Raw genomic sequence first — 19,459 nt, 5'->3', positions numbered from 1 at the left:
ACGGATAGGATTACGAAGTTCCAGACGATCCATATTACGTAGTGGTATTTTAATTATAAGCCGATAAACTGTAAATACAACATTCCTGCCAGGAAGAAAACTAAACTGCGTCCCCTAGCTGTGTACCCAATTTTTATTTAAAATTGCATGTAAAAGCACTCCGTCTTCAGGCCACGAGTGGCCTACCGGGACCATCCGACCGCCGTGTCATCCTCAGTGGAGGATGCAGATAGGAGGGGCGTGGGGTCAGCACACCGCTCTGCCGGTCGTTATGATGGTATTCTTGACCGAAGCCGCAACTATTCGGTCGAGTAGCTCCTCAATTGGCATCACGAGGCTGAGTGCACCCCCAAAAACGGCAACAGCGCACGGCGGCCTGGATGGTCACCCACCCAAGTGCCGACCACGCCCGACGGCGCTTAACTTCGGTGATCTCACGGGAACCGGTGTATCCACTGCGGCAAGGCCGTTACCAAAATTATATGTAAGGTGAAAGAATATGTACGAAGAAATAATACGTCTAATGTTTAAAATGCCCTGCTATTGTAATTAAAAATGACTGACGGAAAGGAAACTAAACTGCACATTTTCACATCACAGCGTTTTCTTTCTCGCAGTAGGTTTTAACAAAAAAAACCACATTATTGTTCAAACTGCTCGGACTACAAGTCCATAAAAAAAAAAATAAAAAAAAAAAAAAAAAAAAAAAAAAAAAAAAAAGGTTTTTTTGAGTAATGTAAAACTTTTCAAGGAATTTGGTGAAGATATTTTCGACATATTCGATAACTTTCTCGCTATCATACATTATATACATATTACGCATGCTAAAATTATATACACTCTACGTCCGTTCAGATGAGTAGTACAGCGTGCATAATATATATATCCTCGCTTACGTGCTAAATACTCTCGTGACTGAATTACTGACAGTTTCGCATATTACTGTAAAAATTGGTTTTTCTGCTTTTGGGATGGATACTGAGTGAGGCCCGTTTCTGAATATCGATTATTTTAAGTGGTACGTATATGTGCCCCTGGATTCTATGAGGAATAAATAGTTGACAAAATTTACTCCTCCTGCAGGGATTAGATTTGTAAAAAGAGGAAAGCAAGTACCATTATCATGACTAAAAAATTTCCTGATAATAAGCTAGTTGTAATTTTGTTGACTGCTCACCACCCGCAGGTGATGAGATTCCCCACAAGGAAAACAAAACAAAAAAAAAAAAAAGCAGATTGTACAGCACCAGTTATATCCTGCCCGACTTCCACAGCAGAGTACACACAGCTGTAATGGGAGCTATAGACTGGTTGGACCAGGGGAAAGAAAGATACGCTCTTGGCAGCAGGTAACTCAAATGGTGGCACCGTCTTCATTTTCTTTTGTACGTTGCTGTAGTAAACAGTTTCATCATATGCAGTTGTACTAACGGAAGAAAATGTGACCAACTTTCTTTTCGCTTTGTTTTACTAAGAAAACTTTCAACTGGGAAAAACAAACCACGATTTCGTGGAGTTTTCAGTTTCATATCAAATAAAGCAAAATACTATAAGCCTACAGCAACGAATAAAATATATAAACGTAAAAATTTCGATACAGATATGAACAAAAAGGCACTGATAGAAGTTCCCTACACACACCGGCAATAAAAGACCACCAAGTGAATTGTTGTTGCGGTCTTCAGTCCTGAGACTGGTTTGATGCAGCTCTCCATGCTACTCTATCCTGTGCAAGCTTCTTCATCTCCCAGTACCTACTGCAACCTACATCCTTCTGAATCTGTTTAGTGTATTCATCTCTTCGTCTCCCTCTACGATTTTTACCCTCCACGCTGCCCTCCAATACGAAACTGGTGATCGCTTGATGCCTCAGAACATGTCCTACCAACCGATCCCTTCTTCTGGTCAAGTTGTGCCACAAACTTCTCTTCTCCCCAATCCTATTCAATACTTCCTCATTAGTTATGTGATCTACTCATCTAATCTTCAGCATTCTTCTGTTGCACCACATTTCGAAAGCATCTATTCTCTTCATGTCCAAACTATTTATCGTCCACGTTTCACTTTCATACATGTCTACACTCCATACAAATACTTTCAGAAACGACTTCCTGACACTTAAATCTATACTCGATGTTAACAAATTTCTCTTGTTCAGAAATGCTTTCCTTGCCATTGCCAGTCTACATTTTATACCCTCTCTACTTCGACCCGACCATCATCAGTTATTTTGCTCCCCAAATAGCAAAACTCCTTTACTACTTTAAGTGTCTCATTTCCTAATCTAATTCCCTCAGCATCACCCGACTTAATTCGACTACATTCCATTATCCTTGTTTTGCTTTTGTTGATGTTCATCTTATATCCTCCTTTCAAGACACTACCCATTCCGTTCAGCTGCAGAAACGACTTCCTGACACTTAAATCTATACTCGATGTTAACAAATTTCTCTTGTTCAGAAATGCTTTCCTTGCCATTGCCAGTCTACATTTTATACCCTCTCTACTTCGACCCGACCATCATCAGTTATTTTGCTCCCCAAATAGCAAAACTCCTTTACTACTTTAAGTGTCTCATTTCCTAATCTAATTCCCTCAGCATCACCCGACTTAATTCGACTACATTCCATTATCCTTGTTTTGCTTTTGTTGATGTTCATCTTATATCCTCCTTTCAAGACACTACCCATTCCGTTCAGCTGCTCTTCCAAGTCCTTTGCTGTCTCTGACAGAATTACAATGTCATCGGCGAACCTTAAAGTTTTTATTTTTTCTTCATGGATTTTAATACCTACTCCGATTTTTTCTTTTGTTTCCTTTACTGCTTGCTCAATATACAGATTGAACAACATCGGGGAGAGGCTACAACCCTGTCTCACTCCCTTCCCAACCACTGCTTCCCTTTCATGTCCCTCGACTCTTATAATTGCCATCTGGTTTCTGTACAAATTGTAAATAGCTTTTCGCTCCCTGTATTTTACCCCTGCCACCTTCAGAATTTGAAAGAGAGTATTCCAGTCAACATTGTCAAAAACTTTCTTTAAGTCTACAAATGCTAGTAACGTACGTTTGCCTTTCCTTAATCGAGCTTCTAAGATAAGTCGTAGGGTCAGTATTGCCTCACGTGTTCCAATATTTCTACGGAATCCAAACTGATCTTCCCCGAGGTCGGCTTCTACTAGTTTTTCCATTCGTCTGTAAAGAATTCGTGTTAGTATTTTGCAGCCGTGACTTATTAAACTGATATTTCGGTAATTTTCACATCTGTCAACACCTGCTCTCTTTGGGATTGGAATTATTATATTCTTCTTGAAGTCTGAGGGTATTTCACCTGTCTCATATATGAAATGAATTAAAGAGTGTTTTATCACTAAAAATGCGCACAAATCTGTACATATGTAGCAAGCAGTGGGATACAGATTATAAATACCTTTACTGAACTTATCTATCGCAGTCTGAAAAAAAAAGGATAAAATCGCCAAAACACAAGGCACACAATGCACAACTGAAATAATTAACCGACATCTCCCGTCATTAGGTGCCAAACAATGGGCCTATCTGCTCAGTTGATACATTCAACGCTAGATCGCAGCGTGACTCACACATGGGGCTTTCATATCCCTAGAAATTCAGGAAAATAAATTTGTATTTGGGCTTCATATATCCCATTGGTCACGACAGTGTGAAAGTCAGATATTTAACACGTTAACTAGTTTGTAAGGTAATCAGTCGTTTGAAGCTGTTTTGTACGTGGAAGTTAGATTCCTTTAAAGAGTCGGGTGTTTACTGGGTTAGAGCGAATAGATAAAAGCAGTCAAAAAAAATTTGTAAGAATATGGAGACGGCTCACAGAAGATCAACGGAAACCAGAATATAGGTGACAGATGTCAGCGGAACTATGGGTTCCAAGAATCTCCGAGAGAATGACTGGGTAGACCGTAATCTGTCGAGATGTCAGAGGCGAGAAACGGCATTAGCTGTATACAGCATGCAAATATACGGAATATGTTTCATATTTACTAGTGAAAACTGACACGCGTGTAAATATACGACAGCAAAAGCAAAAACGTTTCAGTAAAACGTGTGATTTGTGAAATGCAGCAGTTGGGCATGTGTGGTTGTGAACTGCCTCTGACGTGAGAATGAAATATTGTCGAAGTCTGCAAGAAAGTGTTGTTAATGCAAACTTTTCGATTAATTCACCATCTCATAGGGCTTCCAGCACGATGTCGTCAGAATAATCGGACATGAATCACTCTCTGTCCCTAGATTTTGATCGCCGTGTTATTCCAGTCCACACTTCTTCCTCGATTAGAAAACTATCGAGTCCTTCTGGCGAACTCCTTGACTTAGTGTGCTCTTATTAATTGTGACTTCTTGATCTCCTCTATTCCTCATTGTTACCTCTTCGTAAGTGTGGCTGAAAGGTCTTAATTGCTTCTGATTAGCGGTGGGACTACTAAGGTGTTTCTTGATACCTCAAATCTGCAGTGAATCAGATACACAATTCCATATCACAAGACTGTATATTCTACATGAATAAGCGTAGAAACTTTGGCAAAATTTTAACTTACACATAGGATCACAATGCTTTCTTATTTTTCAAAAAAAAAAAAAAAAAAAAAAAAGCCATCCAGTTTACGGAGATGTTCGAATTCCATGCATGCAAATGCGATCTTGACGAACTTTTAACAGCTATTTCCAGGATCAGTTTTCATTTGGACAAAATTCGTGCAAAGCTTACGACAGTGAAGTCAGTCCAAATTTCAAACGACAAATGAGCTGAGAAATGCTACATCGTGAAACACCTCGTAGTCATAAAGGTTTCGTTTATCTTTCACAAATGTTTAGTGTATGCTGCACTGGACGCAAGACAACACCCAGCTGATAGTCTGATAGTAAACTTGTCCCATACTTCTGTTAGCATTCACCGCTGCTGCTATAATGTGTCGCAGTTAATCCAAAGCTATCTGTGGCCAGACTGTGTAAGTTTATGAACCGCGATTGTGTGGAATGATAATTTGTTGTTCTCTGCTCTAAGACACGATCTTAAATTTATTTTATGTTTAACAAGATGTTCCCTGCCACACGATACTGTGTCACAGTCTGCTTACATGAAAAAGAAGGAAAAGAGAAAGCACACATTTGAAATATGTATGGGAATTGCTTATACGTCCTAACCTCCCCCGTCTCTGTTCACCTATTCCTTCCCCTCTCATTCTCCATCTGCTTCTTCTTTCTACTCTATCTGTCCAGCTCCACCTTCCCTCCCTCTCTCTCTCCATCTTCCCCTTCCCCCTCTCTCTCCTTATTCTTCCCCCCCCCCTCTCTCTCTCTCTGTCCATCACCACCTTTTCACTTTCTATGTCCTGTTCCTCCCACGCCTCCGTGCATCCCCTCCCCCTCCTCTTTCTGACCTTGAGCCTTGTTCATTGTTGTTGGAAATTCATATTCTGTAGTAGTAGTAGTACAATCATAAGCTGGTAAGCCATAAATACGACTTTCCTGTTTGCTAAGAACTTTTCACCACATACATACTGATCAGCCAAAACATCATGACCACTGCCAATGATGATGTTGGATGCCACCTGGACATGCGACGCTGTAACAAAACTATGTAAGTAGAGCAGACGCTGACGACGATCACCCAAGCCAAGATAGAGACTGCGAATGGGGAGATAAGTGACTTCGATAAAGGGCGTATAATTATTACTTAGAACTTGTGAACGAGTAACTCTAAAACTGCGATGCTGCTCGAATGTTCACATGCTGTTGTCGTGAGCATCTATGGAAAGAGGTAGAAGAACAGTGAAACTACTACCAGGCGCTAAATAGGTGGACATCCACGACTCTTCACAGAACTGCTCTGTAAAGTAGGGCAGATGGTGGTATGTGGTGTATCTACCGAAAGAGCACAATGTTGGTGCACGCACAATGTTTTGCACACTGTCCAGCGAGTGCAGCAAGGTGGAGGTTCCCAGAGGTTTTGGGGTGGCATTATGTGGGGCCGACGTACACCGCTGGTGGTGATGGAAGGCGCCGTGACGGATGTACGATACGTGAATGCCATCCTCCAACCAATAGTGCAACCATATCGGCAGCAATTTTTGCGAGGCATTTGTCTTCATGGACGACAATTCGCGCCCCCCATCGTGTACATCTTGTGAATGACTTCCTTCAGGATAACGACATCGCTCCACCAGAGTAGCCAGTATGTTCTCCAGACACGAACCCTATCGACCATGCCTGGGATAAACTGAAGTGGACGATGTGACCCACCAACCACTCTGAAGGTTATACGCCGAATCGCCGGTGAGGAGTGGGACAATCTGGACCAACAGTACCTTGACGAACTTGTGGATATTATGCCACGACAAATACAGGAATGCAGCAATGCAAGAGGACGTGCTGCTGGGTATTAGAGGCACCGGTGTGTACAGCAGTCTGGACCACCACCTCTGAAGTTCTCGCTGTGTGGTGGTACAACATGCATTGTGTGGTTTTCATGAGCAATGAAAAGGGCGGAAATGATGTTTACGTTGATTTCTGTTCCAATTTTCTGTACAGGTTGCGGAACTTTCGGAACCGAGGTGATGCAAAACTTTTTGATGTATGTACATCGGTTCAAAACAGATGTTAAAAATTCTCTTGACGCCTTTTGAGAAGTAACATGTACTCCTTCCAAATTAACAATGTAATTGTAGACCACATGTCGCTTGAATTCAGAGAAATAGCATCGACAGCAATTGAGAGATTTATACCAAATAAACTAATATGCGACGGAGCTGATCCCCCTTGTTATGCAAAAGGTGAGAACACTGTTGCAAAAACAGTATGGCAAATTTAAACACACGCGATCTCCCAAGATTGGTGGTCGTTTACAGAAGCTCCAAATTCAGCGTGGACTTCACTGCGAGATGCTTGTAATAGTTTTCATAACAAAACTTTGTATGGAAAGCTTGCTGAAATTCCAAAGCGTTTCCGGTCGTAAGTGAGGAAGTACACTCCTGGAAATTGAAATAAGAACACCGTGAATTCATTGTCCCAGGAAGGGGAAACTTTATTGACACATTCCTGGGGTCAGATACATCACATGATCACACTGACAGAACCACAGGCACATAGACACAGGCAACAGAGCATGCACAATGTCGGCACTAGTACAGTGTATATCCACCTTTCGCAGCAATGCAGGCTGCTATTCTCCCATGGAGACGATCGTAGAGATGCTGGATGTAGTCCTGTGGAACGGCTTGCCATGCCATTTCTACCTGGCGCCTCAGCTGGACCAGCGTTCGTGCTGGACGTGCAGACCGCGTGAGACGACGCTTCATCCAGTCCCAAACATGCTCAATGGGGGACAGATCCGGAGATCTTGCTGGCCAGGGTAGTTGACTTACACCTTCTAGAGCACGTTGGGTGGCACGGGATACATGCGGACGTGCATTGTCCTGTTGGAACAGCAAGTTCCCTTGCCGGTCTAGGAATGGTAGAACGATGGGTTCGATGACGGTTTGGATGTACCGTGTACTATTCAGTGTCCCCTCGACGATCACCAGTGGTGTACGGCCAGTGTAGGAGATCGCTCCCCACACCATGATGCCGGGTGTTGACCTTGTGTGCCTCGGTGGTATGCAGTCCTGATTGTGGCGCTCACCTGCACGGCGCCAAACACGCATACGACCATCATTGGCACCAAGGCAGAAGCGACTCTCATCGCTGAAGACGACACGTCTCCATTCGTCCCTCCATTCACGCCTGTCGCGACACCACTGGAGGCGGGCTGCACAATGTTGGGGCGTGAGCGGAAGACGGCCTAACGGTGTGCGGGACCATAGCCCAGCTTCATGGAGACGGTTGCGAATGGTCCTCGCCGATACCCCAGGAGCAACAGTGTCCCTAATTTGCTGGGAAGTGGCGGTGCGGTCCCCTACGGCACTGCGTAGGATCCTACGATCTTGGCGTGCATCCGTGCGTCGCTGCGGTCCGGTCCCAGGTCGACGGGCACGTGCACCTTCCGCCGACCACTGGCGACAACATCGATGTACTGTGGAGACCTCACGCCCCACGTGTTGAGCAATTCGGCGGTACGTCCACCCGGCCTCCCGCATGCCCACTATACGCCCTCGCTCAAAGTCCGTCAACTGCACATACGGTTCACGTCCACGCTGTCGCGGCATGCTACCAGTGTTAAAGACTGCGATGGAGCTCCGTATGCCTCGGCAAACTGGCTGACACTGACGGCGGCGGTGCACAAATGGTGCGCAGCTAGCGCCATTCGACGGCCAACACCGCGGTTCCTGGTGTGTCCGCTGTGCCGTGCGTGTGATCATTGCTTGTACAGCCCTCTCGCAGTGTCCGGAGCAAGTATGGTGGGTCTGACACACCGGTGTCAATGTGTTCTTTTTTCCATTTCCAGGAGTGTATTCTAGTGCCAAGACACAGACAATGCCTTCTCTGCACGATGACAATTGGAATGCTGTCGATGAGACAGTTCTGCTAAAGCAGAGTCACTAAACACTGCCTTCCGCAATTCCCTCATCAAAGAACACGAAGTAAATAATTCAGAATTCGAATCATGAACAGCAGCCAGTATGAGTAACTTAGAAGTATATATCCTCGGAATAGTGAAGAAACTTAAATCACTGAATAAAAGCAAGTCTCCCGGGCCAGATTGTGTGCCAATGAGGTTTCTTTCAGAGTATACTGATGCTATAGCTCTATACTTAAGGATCTTACATAACCGCTCGCTAGACGAAAGAACCGTACCCAAAGACTGGAAAGTTGCACAGGTCACATCAATACTCAAGAAGGGCAATAGGAGTAATCCACTAAATTACAAGCACAACCATTATTGTAGACACGAAGCGGGATTTTGGAAAATATGTTGTGTTCGAAATTATGGATTAGCTCGAAGCGCAGGATGTGTTGACACAGTCAACACGGACTTAGAAAACATCGTTCCTGTGAAACACAGTTCATTACTCACACGAAGGGATTTCAAATTGATTGGGTATTTCTAGAATGCTTTTGACACTGTACCACACAAGTGGCTTGTCGTCAAACTACGTGCTTATGAAATATCGTCTCAATTACGTGACTGGATTCGTGATTTCATGTCAGAGAAATCTCAGTTCGTAGTCACTGACGGAGAGTTGTGGAGTAAAACAGAAGTGATTTCTGGTCTTCGCTGAGGTAGTGTTTCAGGCCCTCTCCTGTTCCTTACCTATATCAACGATTTAGGAGACAATCTAAGCAGTCTTCTGTCGTTTATCTTCTAGTGAAGTCATTAGAAAATCAAAACAAATTGCAAAATGCTTTAGATAAGGTATCTGTATGGTGCGAAAATTGGCAATTGACCATAAATATTGTAAAGTGTGAAATCATACACATGAGTACTACAAGGAATCAGTTATAAAAATGTCGTGTGACTAGGGCCTCCCGTCGGGTAGACCGTTCGCCTGGTGCAAGTTCAAATGGTTCAAATGGCTCTGAACACCATGAGACTTAACATCTATGGTCATCAGTCCCCTAGAACGTAGAACTACTTAAACCTAACTAACCTAAGGACATCACACAACACCCAGTCATCACGAGGCAGAGAAAATCCCTGACCCCGCCGGGAATCGAACCCGAGAACCCGGGCGTGGGAAGCGAGAACGCTACCACACGACCACGAGCTGCGGACTGCAAGTCTTTCGATTTGACGCCACTTTCTCTGCCTCTTGATGACTGGGTGTTTTGTGCTGTCCTTAGGTTAGTTAAGTTTAAGTAGTTCTAAGTTCAAGGGGACTGATGACCATAGATGTAAAGTCCCATAGTGCTCAGAGCCATTTGAACCATTTTTTTTTTGACGCCACTTCGGCGACTTGCGCGTCGATGGGGATGAAATGATGATGATTAGGACAACACAACATCCAGTCCCTGAGCGGAGAAAATCTCCGACCCAGCCGGGAATCGAACCCGGGCCCTCAGGATTGACATTCCGTCACGTTGACCACTCAGCTACCGGGGGCGGACAAGGAATCAGTTAAACTCCGGTTACACGCTAAATCAATAAAGTCCAAAGGCCCTAAATTCAACTAAATACCTAGGAATTACAATTGCGAACAACTTAAACTGGAAAGAACACACAGAAAATTTTGTAGGGAAGGTGAACAAAACATTGCGTTTTATTGCAGAACACCTACAAAATGCAACAGATCTTATAAGGAGACTGCCTACACTACGCTTGTCCATCCTCTTTTGGAGTATTGATGCGCGGTTGGGATCTTTACCAGACAGGATTAACGGATGACTCCGAGAAAGTTCAAAGAACAGCAACATGTTTTGTATCATAAGGGAGAGAGTGTCAATGACATGATGCAGGATCTGCTGTGGACATCGGCTCTGAGTATTATGGGACTAAAAATCTGAGGCCATCAGTCCCCTAGAACTTAGAACTACTTAAACCTAACTAGACTAAGGACGACACACACATACATGCCCGAGGCAGGATTCGAACCTGCAACCGTAGCGGTAGCGCAGTTCCAGCCTGAAGCACATAAAACCGCTCGGCCACTCCCACCGGCTCTGTGGACATCATTTAAAACAAAGCCGTTTCTCGTTATGGCGGCTCATTCTCACTAAATTTCAATCAACAACCTTATCCTCTGAATTCGAAAATATTTTGTTGACCCTCACCTTCATAAGGAGAAACGATCGTCATAATAAAATATTGGAAATTAGAGCTCGCATGGAAAGATATAGATGTTCGGTCTTTCCGCCCGCTGTTAAGGAATGGAATAATAGAAAATTAGTGTGAAGGTGGTTCAGTCAACCTGTAAGCAGGCTGCTTAGGTTTTTATGTTGGTAACGTCACGTAGCGCTCTGTATGAAAATCACTGGCTGTGCTGTGTGCAGTCTGTGGCTGGTTTGCATTCTTGGAATAATCGCTATTGTAGAGTTGGGCAGTTGGATGTGAACAGCGCGTAGCGTTGTGCAGTTGGAAGTGAACCGTCAGCAGTGGCAGAATTTTGAGAGCGGTCGATCTGGACGTGTGTCCATCAGAAAGAGTAAATTTGTAATACTAGATATCATGAACTGATATACAGGGTGAGTCACCTAACGTTACCGCTGGATATATTTCGTAAACCACATCAAATACTGACGAACCGATTCCACAGACCGAACGTGAGGAGAGGGGCTAGTGTAATTGTTTAATACAAACCATACAAAATTGCACGGAAAAAGGTTTCTTAACACAAACCTACGTTTTTTTAAATGGAACCCCATTAGTTTTCTTAGCACATCTGAACATATAAACAAATACGTAATCAGTGCCGTTTGTTGCATTGTAAAATGTTAATTACACCCGGAGATATTGTAACCTAAAGTTGACGCTTGAGTACCACTCCTCCGCTGTTCGAGAGAGTGTATCGGAGAGCACCGAATTACGTAGGGATCCAAAGGGAACGGTGATGGACCTTAGGTACAGAAGAGACTGGAACAGCACATTGCGTCCACATGCTAACACCTTTTTATTGGTCTTTTTCACTGACGCACATGTACATTACCATGAGGGGTGAGGTACACGTACACACGTGGTTTCCGTTTTCAATTACGGAGTGGAATAGAGTGTGTCCCGACATGTCAGGCCAATAGATGTTCAATGTGGTGGCCATCATTTGCTGCACACAATTGCAATCACTGGCGTAATGAATGTCGTACACGCCGCAGTACATCTGGTGTAATGTCGCCGCAGGCTGCCACAATACGTTGTTTCATATCCTCTGGGGTTGTAGGCACATCACGGTACACATTCTCCTTTAACGTACCCCACAGAAAGAAGTCCAGTGGTGTAAGATCAGGAGAACGGGCTGACCAATTTATGCGTCCTCCACGTCCTATGAAACTCCCGTCGAACATCCTGTCAAGGGTCAGCCTAGTGTTAATTGCGGAATGTGCAGTTGCACCATCATGCTGATACCACATACGTCGACGCGTTTCCAGTGGGACATTTTCAAGCAACGTTGGCAGATCATTCTGTAGAAACGCGATGTATGTAGGAGTGCTCTCCGATACACACGATCGAACAGCGGAGGAGTGGTACACAAGCGCAACTATAGGTTACAATATCTCCGGATGTAATTAACATTTTACAATACAACAAACGGCACTGATTACGTATTTGTTTATATGTTCAGATGTGCTAAGAAAACTAACGGGGTTCCATTTAAAAAAACGTAGGTTTGTGTTAAAAAACATACTTCCGTGCATTTTTTTATGGTTTGTATTAAACAATTACACTAGCCCCTCTCCTCACATTCCGTCTGTGGAATCGGTTCGTCAGTATTTGATGTGGTTTACGAAATATATCCAGCGGTAACGTTAGGTGACTCACCCTGTATATATTATGACTTTTGAACACTATTAAGGTAAATACATTGTTTGTTCTCTATCAAAATCTTTCATTAGCTAAGTGTGCCTATCAGTAGTTAGTGCCTTCAGTAGGTAGAATCTTATTTAGCTGGCAGTATTGGCGCTCGCTGTATTGCTGTATTTCGAGTAACGAAGATTTTTGTGAGGCAAGTGATTCATGAAATTTATAGGGTATTGTTAGTCAGGGCCATTCTTTTGTAGGGATTTTTGAATATCAGATTGCGTTGCGCTAAAAATATTATGTGTCAGCTTAGTGTTGATCAGAATAAGTAAAGAGAGAAATGTCTGAGCACGTTCAGTTTTGCTCAGCTCTTTGAAAATCAAATAACGTAAGGGGTTTATCAGCACAGTCATTCATAAATTTTTGTAAGGGGAGGTTTCAAACCCTCTGCCAGGCACTTAAGTGCGATTTGTAGAGTAGCCGTATAGATGTAATCTTTAGGTATTCATGTGTATTATTATGACTGCTAACGGGTCTTTGGCTCCCAGTTTCCGAATTTCACTTTTCTGTTCTGTGCCAGACGCTTTTTTTGGGTGTTAGTAGGAGTCTGTCTGCATTTACAGAGCTAGATATGGGGACATATACTTCTGACGCTGCGCTAGCCAGTATGTGTATCAAAGGGATTTAATTATTTCCACGTCATATTAGGTGCAAAGAGCTGGCATAATAAAAAAATGAGCGACGCTGACAGTAATTTGTCGGCGTAATTAGCGACTCACACCCGGCCTTGAGAGCTCGTTGCCTGAGCGGGCGACGCAATATTCGTTTGTGATCTGTCAGGCTGTCGTGAGGGCTTGTCAGCCACTGTCAGGATTCCGGGATGCACAATCCGTTTTGTGTTTCGCGCAGACCGTCTCTGGTCGCGGTGATAATTCACGTGAGAAGGATACAAACGCTCAGGAACCTGACATCGTAACACGCTTGTCAGCAAATCCAGTAAGTGGACGATAATTATGTTCATTTATTTAGTTTACCTGGAAAGATTAGGACTGTCAGATGCTCGCTTACTCATTATGAGGCATTCTACATATTCTGTATTACATTCATTGTAGCAAACATGTTGTAGGTTAAGGCAAATACAGAACCCAACAGTTGGAAAAATCACGATATTGTTTATTTATTATATGAAGACCTCGACTGTAAAAAGCGGTAAGAGCCGGTCTATGTGAAACCAAGGTATTGCATTAAAACTCCGTACGGTATGTGCAGAGTTTTACATACAGTAACTTTGTTTCACATCGACTGTCTCTCACCACTTTTTAGAGTCGATGTCTTCATACATTAGTGGCCATTAAGATTGCTACACCAAGAAGAAATGCAGATGATAAACAGGTATTCATTGGACAAATATATTATATTAGAACTGGCATTTGATTACATTTTCACGCAATTTGGATGCATAGATCCTGAAAAATCAGTACACAGAACCAACCACCTCTGGCCGTAATAACGGCCTTGATACGCCTGGACATTGAGTCAAACAGAGCTCGGATGGCGTGTACAGGTACAGCTGCCCATGCAGCTTCAACACGATACCACAGTTCATCAAGAGTAGTGACTGGCGTACTGTGACGAACCAGTTGCTCGGCCACAATTGACCAGACGCCTTCAATTGGTGAGAGATCTAGAGAATGTACTGGCCAGGGCAGCAGTCGAACATTTTCTGTATCCAGAAAGGCCCGTACAGGAACTGCAACATGCGGTCATGCATTATCCTGCTGAAATGTAGGATTTCGCAGGGATCGAATGAAGGGTAGAGCCACGGGTCGTAAAACACCTGAAATGTAACGTCCACTGTTCAAAATGCCGTCAATGCGAACAAGAAGTGACAGAGACGTGTAACCAATGGCACCCCTTACCATCACGCCAGTATGGCGATGACGAATACACGCTTCCAATGTGCATTCACCGCAATGTCGCCAAACACGGATGCGACCATCGTGATGCTATAAACAGAACCTGGATTCATCCGAAAAAATGGCGTTTTGCCATTCGTGCACCCAGGTTCGTCGTTGAGTACACCATCGCAGGCGCTCCTGTCTGTGATGCAGCGTCAAGGGTAACCGCAGCCACGGTCTCCGAGCTGATAGTTCAAGCTGCTGCAAACGTCGTCGAACTGTTGTTGCAGACGGTTGTTGTCTTGCAAACGTTCTTATGTGTTACTCAGGGATCGAGACGTGGCTGCACGATCCGTTACAGTCCTGCAGATAAGATGCCTGTCATCTCGACTGCTAGTGATACGAGGCCGTTGGGATCCAGCACGGCGTTCCGTATTACCCTCCTGAACCCACCGATTCCATATTCTGCTAACAGTCATTGGATCTCGACCAACGCGAGCAGCAATGTCGCGATACGATAAAGCGCAATCGCGATAGGTTACAATCCGACCTTTATCAAAGTCGGAAACGTGATGGTACGCATTTCTCCTCCTTACACGAGGTATCACAATAACGTTTCACCAGGCAACGCCGGTCAACTGCTGTTTGTGTATGAAAAATAGGTTGGAAACTTTCCTCATGTAAGCACGTTGTAGGTGTCGCCACCGGCGCCAACCTTGTGTGAATGCTCTGAAAAGCTAATCATTTGCATATCACAGCATCTTCTTCCTGTCGGTTAAATTTCGCGTCTGTAGCACGTCATCTTCGTGTGTAGCAATTTTAATGGCCACTAGTGTATAATAAATAAACCAAACAGTGTTCTTTCCAAATCTTAGATTCTGCATTAGACTTTATTCTCGTTAGTATATAGCTCCACGATAAGCTGAGAAATGGGAGCTCTATCTCTAAGTTCAGATACTCGTTGGCGGCAACTTTGCACCTAGGCAGTGGTAAATGAGAAACACATGTTTGCATTAGTAGTAACGTGTGCTATGTTCGCGCCAGGAAAATGCTTTGCAGAGACAATTTGTAGAAATTTAAGGATGGTGCGGATGGTTACGGCTTTGGACAAAGATACTGAATATGTTCTTAAGCGCAAACGGGTTGCAGTAGTTACTAATAAACACGTAAATGTGAATAATTACTTAAGCAAGTAAACGAATTTATGTTGAGGCCCTTACTACATTTTACACAAGATTACGCGGCAGTATAATGACAGGAATGTTAAGGGCCATCTCAAACGATATTTACGTGCTTTGAGAAGGCGAAAATAAAATTAATTTTACCTTGTGCTGAATCATAGATTAATTTTTGCCATTGTCATACTTCGTTATTCTAAAAATTGGAAATGCATGTTGTAACACCCCAAGAAACCCGAAAACACTAATAAGAATGTCATGATAATTTAAAGTAAGGAACAGTGTTATCCTGACAGGTACAACAACTTTGACAATAATTTAACATCTTAAAGTTTTGATGAACACCAATTTCAATAATTACTGAGTATGTCGTGATATAAAGCTGGAAAGAAAGAAAGGTTATTTTCAATTATCTATCAAACATCTTAGTAATAACTGCAAATCAGTACGACGAAAGTTAAGTCCAAAGTAATATGTCAGTCACAGATAACATTGATTGTGAAAGAGAGTTTTAAACGCAGCGAAAAGGAAATTCTGTGCGTCTACAATGCTCGATCATGGAAAAGTTAGTCGCTTGCTAGCTTGCTTGCTATCTAGTCGAGAGAGAGCACCGTTTGTTATAGTACTACAAATGGAACGCTACGAGATTGTTTCTTTTTTAAAAAATAGTAATATTGTGTGATAGAGATGCGCGGACTTTGTTCTCAGTTATTCTGACTTGAGAACTTGAACTGAAGTGATATTCTGATAGTGTACGAGGAGTTAATGAATTTTAAATATTGGAGGTATTATTGTTGGACTCAGCCTTCATCAAAGTGAACAGTTACAACGAAGAACGGACATAGTTCCGAAGACTGCAATACCTGATTAACCTAGAGTAGGAAACACTAATACTGAAACGTCCCCTTGGAAAAATTTATAAATGACTGTGCTGATAAACCTCTTACGTTATTTGATTTTCAAACAGCTGAGCAGAACTGAACTTACTCAGACATTTCGCTCTTTACCTATTCTGATCAACACTAAACTGACACACAATATTTTTAGCGCAGCGCAATCTGACTTTCAATAATCCCTACAAAAGAATGGCCCTGACTAACATTAACCTATTCCTTTCACGAATCACTTACCTCACAAAAATCTTCGTTACTCGAACTACCGCAATACAGCGAGCGCCACTACTGCCAGCTCAATAAAAGATTCAAACTACTGAAGGCACTAACTGCTGATAGGCATAGTTAGCTAATGAAAGATTTTGATACAAGACAAAGAATGTATTTACCTTAATAGTGTTCAATAGTCGTAATATATATAAATATATCAGTTCATGATATCCAGTCCTACACATTTGCTTTTTCTGACGGACACACGACCAGATCGTCTGCTCTCAAAACTCCGCCATCTCTCTCCCCACATCCACCACTGCTGGCGGCTCACCTCCAACTGCGCAGCGCTACGCGCTGTTCACATCCAACTGCCCAACGGCTCAACACAACAGCGACAACAAAAATGGAGAGGGGACATCAAAATATCTTAGTGCCATAAAGTGAAACAATTTGGACGGTTTTAAATTTGTCTGTTTGAGAGGTTTCACAGCAATGTCTCGTTGACTTGCCCAGCAAGTAGGGGAATGTCGCTATCGATGGACCATCTAAAGAAAATTGTAATCAAATCCTTGGATATTGTAATAAATATTTTATTGTCAGTGTGACTCGAACAATATCCTCTGCTTAGAATGTTGTATTTTGTGGGTCTCCACAGCCTCCAGATCCTTAATAAACGCAAACATGGTTCATAGTAGGCTGTAGTATGTAACACTCCGTTTATTTTACATTCCCGTTCGATCGGGATCTCATAGCAGCCCAAATAATTATTAATTAATGTGACCGTGTACCTAATGGGGCTGGCAATCGGAATGGACTGCTACGGAGTTGTTACATTCCATTTTGTCCTTCTCAATGCTGTAATAATGAAATGTCTGGTAACAAGAAGAACACCAACACAGCTTCACTAATCAAGACCTATATTCGTCTCAAAAACACAAAAAAAAGAATGAGACAGCCACTGGCTTCGTCATACACTTTTAATAACGGCTAATCTCAGCACAGGCTTCTTCGTTATTCATTATCGTCACACGCTAAATACACTCCTGGAAATGGAAAAAAGAACACACTGACACCGGTGTGTCAGACCCACCATACTTGCTCCGGACACTGCGAGAGGGCTGTACAAGCAATGATCACACGCACGGCACAGCGGACACACCAGGAACCGCGGTGTTGGCCGTCGAATGGCGCTAGCTGCGCAGCATTTGTGCACCGCCGCCGTCAGTGTCAGCCAGTTTGCCGTGGCATACGGAGCACCATCGCAGTCTTTAACACTGGTAGCATGCCGCGACAGCGTGGACGTGAACCGTATGTGCAGTTGACGGACTTTGAGCGAGGGCGTATAGTGGGCATGCGGGAGGCCGGGTGGACGTACCGCCGAATTGCTCAACACGTGGGGCGTAAGGTCTCCACAGTACATCGATGTTGTCGCCAGTGGTCGGCGGAAGGTGCACGTGCCCGTCGACCTGGGACCGGACCGCAGCGACGCACGGATGCACGCCAAGACCGTAGGATCCTACGCAGTGCCGTAGGGGACCGCACCGCCACTTCCCAGCAAATTAGGGACACTGTTGCTCCTGGGGTATCGGCGAGGACCATTCGCAACCGTCTCCATGAAGCTGGGCTACGGTCCCGCACACCGTTAGGCCGTATTCCGCTCACGCCCCAACATCGTGCAGCCCGCCTCCAGTGGTGTCGCGACAGGCGTGAATGGAGGGACGAATGGAGACGTGTCGTCTTCAGCGATGAGAGTCGCTTCTGCCTTGGTGCCAATGATGGTCGTATGCGTGTTTGGCGCCGTGCAGGTGAGCGCCACAATCAGGACTGCATACGACCGAGGCACACAGGGCCAACACCCGGCATCATAGTGTGGGGAGCGATCTCCTACACTGGCCGTACACCACTGGTGATCGTCGAGGGGACACTGAATAGTGCACGGTACATCCAACCGTCATCGAACCCATCGTTCTACCATTCCTAGACCGGCAAGGGAACTTGCTGTTCCAACAGGACAATGCACGTCCGCATGTATCCCGTGCCACCCAACGTGCTCTAGACGGTGTAAGTCAACTACCCTGGCCAGCAAGATCTCCGGATCTGTCCCCCATTGAGCATTTTTGGGACTGGATGAAGCGTCGTCTCACGCGGTCTGCACGTCCAGCACGAACGCTGGGCCAACTGAGGCGCCAGGTGGAAATGGCATGGCAAGCCGTTCCACAGGACTACATCCAGCATCTCTACGATCGTCTCCATGGGAGAATAGCAGCCTGCATTGCTGCGAAAGGTGGATATACACTGTACTAGTGCCGACATTGTGCATGCTCTGTTGCCTGTGTCTATGTGCCTGTGGTTCTGTCAGTGTGATCATGTGATGTATCTGACCCCAGGAATGTGTCAATAAAGTTTCCCCTTCCTGGGACAATGAATTCACGGTGTTCTTATTTCAATTTCCAGGAGTGTATATTAGTGCCTTCAGTAGTTAGAATCTTTTACTTAGCTGACAGTGTTGGCGCTAGCTGTATTGCAGTAGTTAGAGTAACGAAGATTTTTGTGAGGTAAGTGATTCATGAAAGGTAAAGGTTATTCTTAGCCAGGGCCATTCTTTTGTAGCGGTTATTGAAAGTCAGATTGCGTAGCGCTAAAAATACTGTGTGTCAGTTTAGTGATAATCAGAATAAGTAAAGAGAGAAATGTCTGAGTACGTTCAGTTTTGGTCAGGTGTTTGAAAATCAAATAACGTAAGAGGTTTAGCAGCACAGTAATTCATAATTTTTCCAAGGGGACGTTTCACTAGGTTTCGACGTGGTGTTTTTGCTATCCTTTCCCACTACATGGTGAAGTTGCGCTGCAGAGTCATACATTCATCCATGGGGCAACAGAGTTTACAGTTTTGAATTTTCCATCGATACCTGTATG

General features: G+C 44.0%; 1 pseudogene; it reads right to left on the bottom strand.

Annotated features, from left to right (window-relative positions):
- Positions 1–356: 356 nt before the first annotated feature.
- Positions 357–474, bottom strand: LOC126110038 (5S ribosomal RNA; annotated as a pseudogene).
- Positions 475–19,459: the final 18,985 nt, after the last annotated feature.

This window comes from Schistocerca cancellata, chromosome 12 (genome assembly GCF_023864275.1).
Source record: "Schistocerca cancellata isolate TAMUIC-IGC-003103 chromosome 12, iqSchCanc2.1, whole genome shotgun sequence".
NCBI lineage: Eukaryota > Metazoa > Arthropoda > Insecta > Orthoptera > Acrididae > Schistocerca > Schistocerca cancellata.
This window is presented reverse-complemented; position numbering and strand designations above follow the sequence as displayed.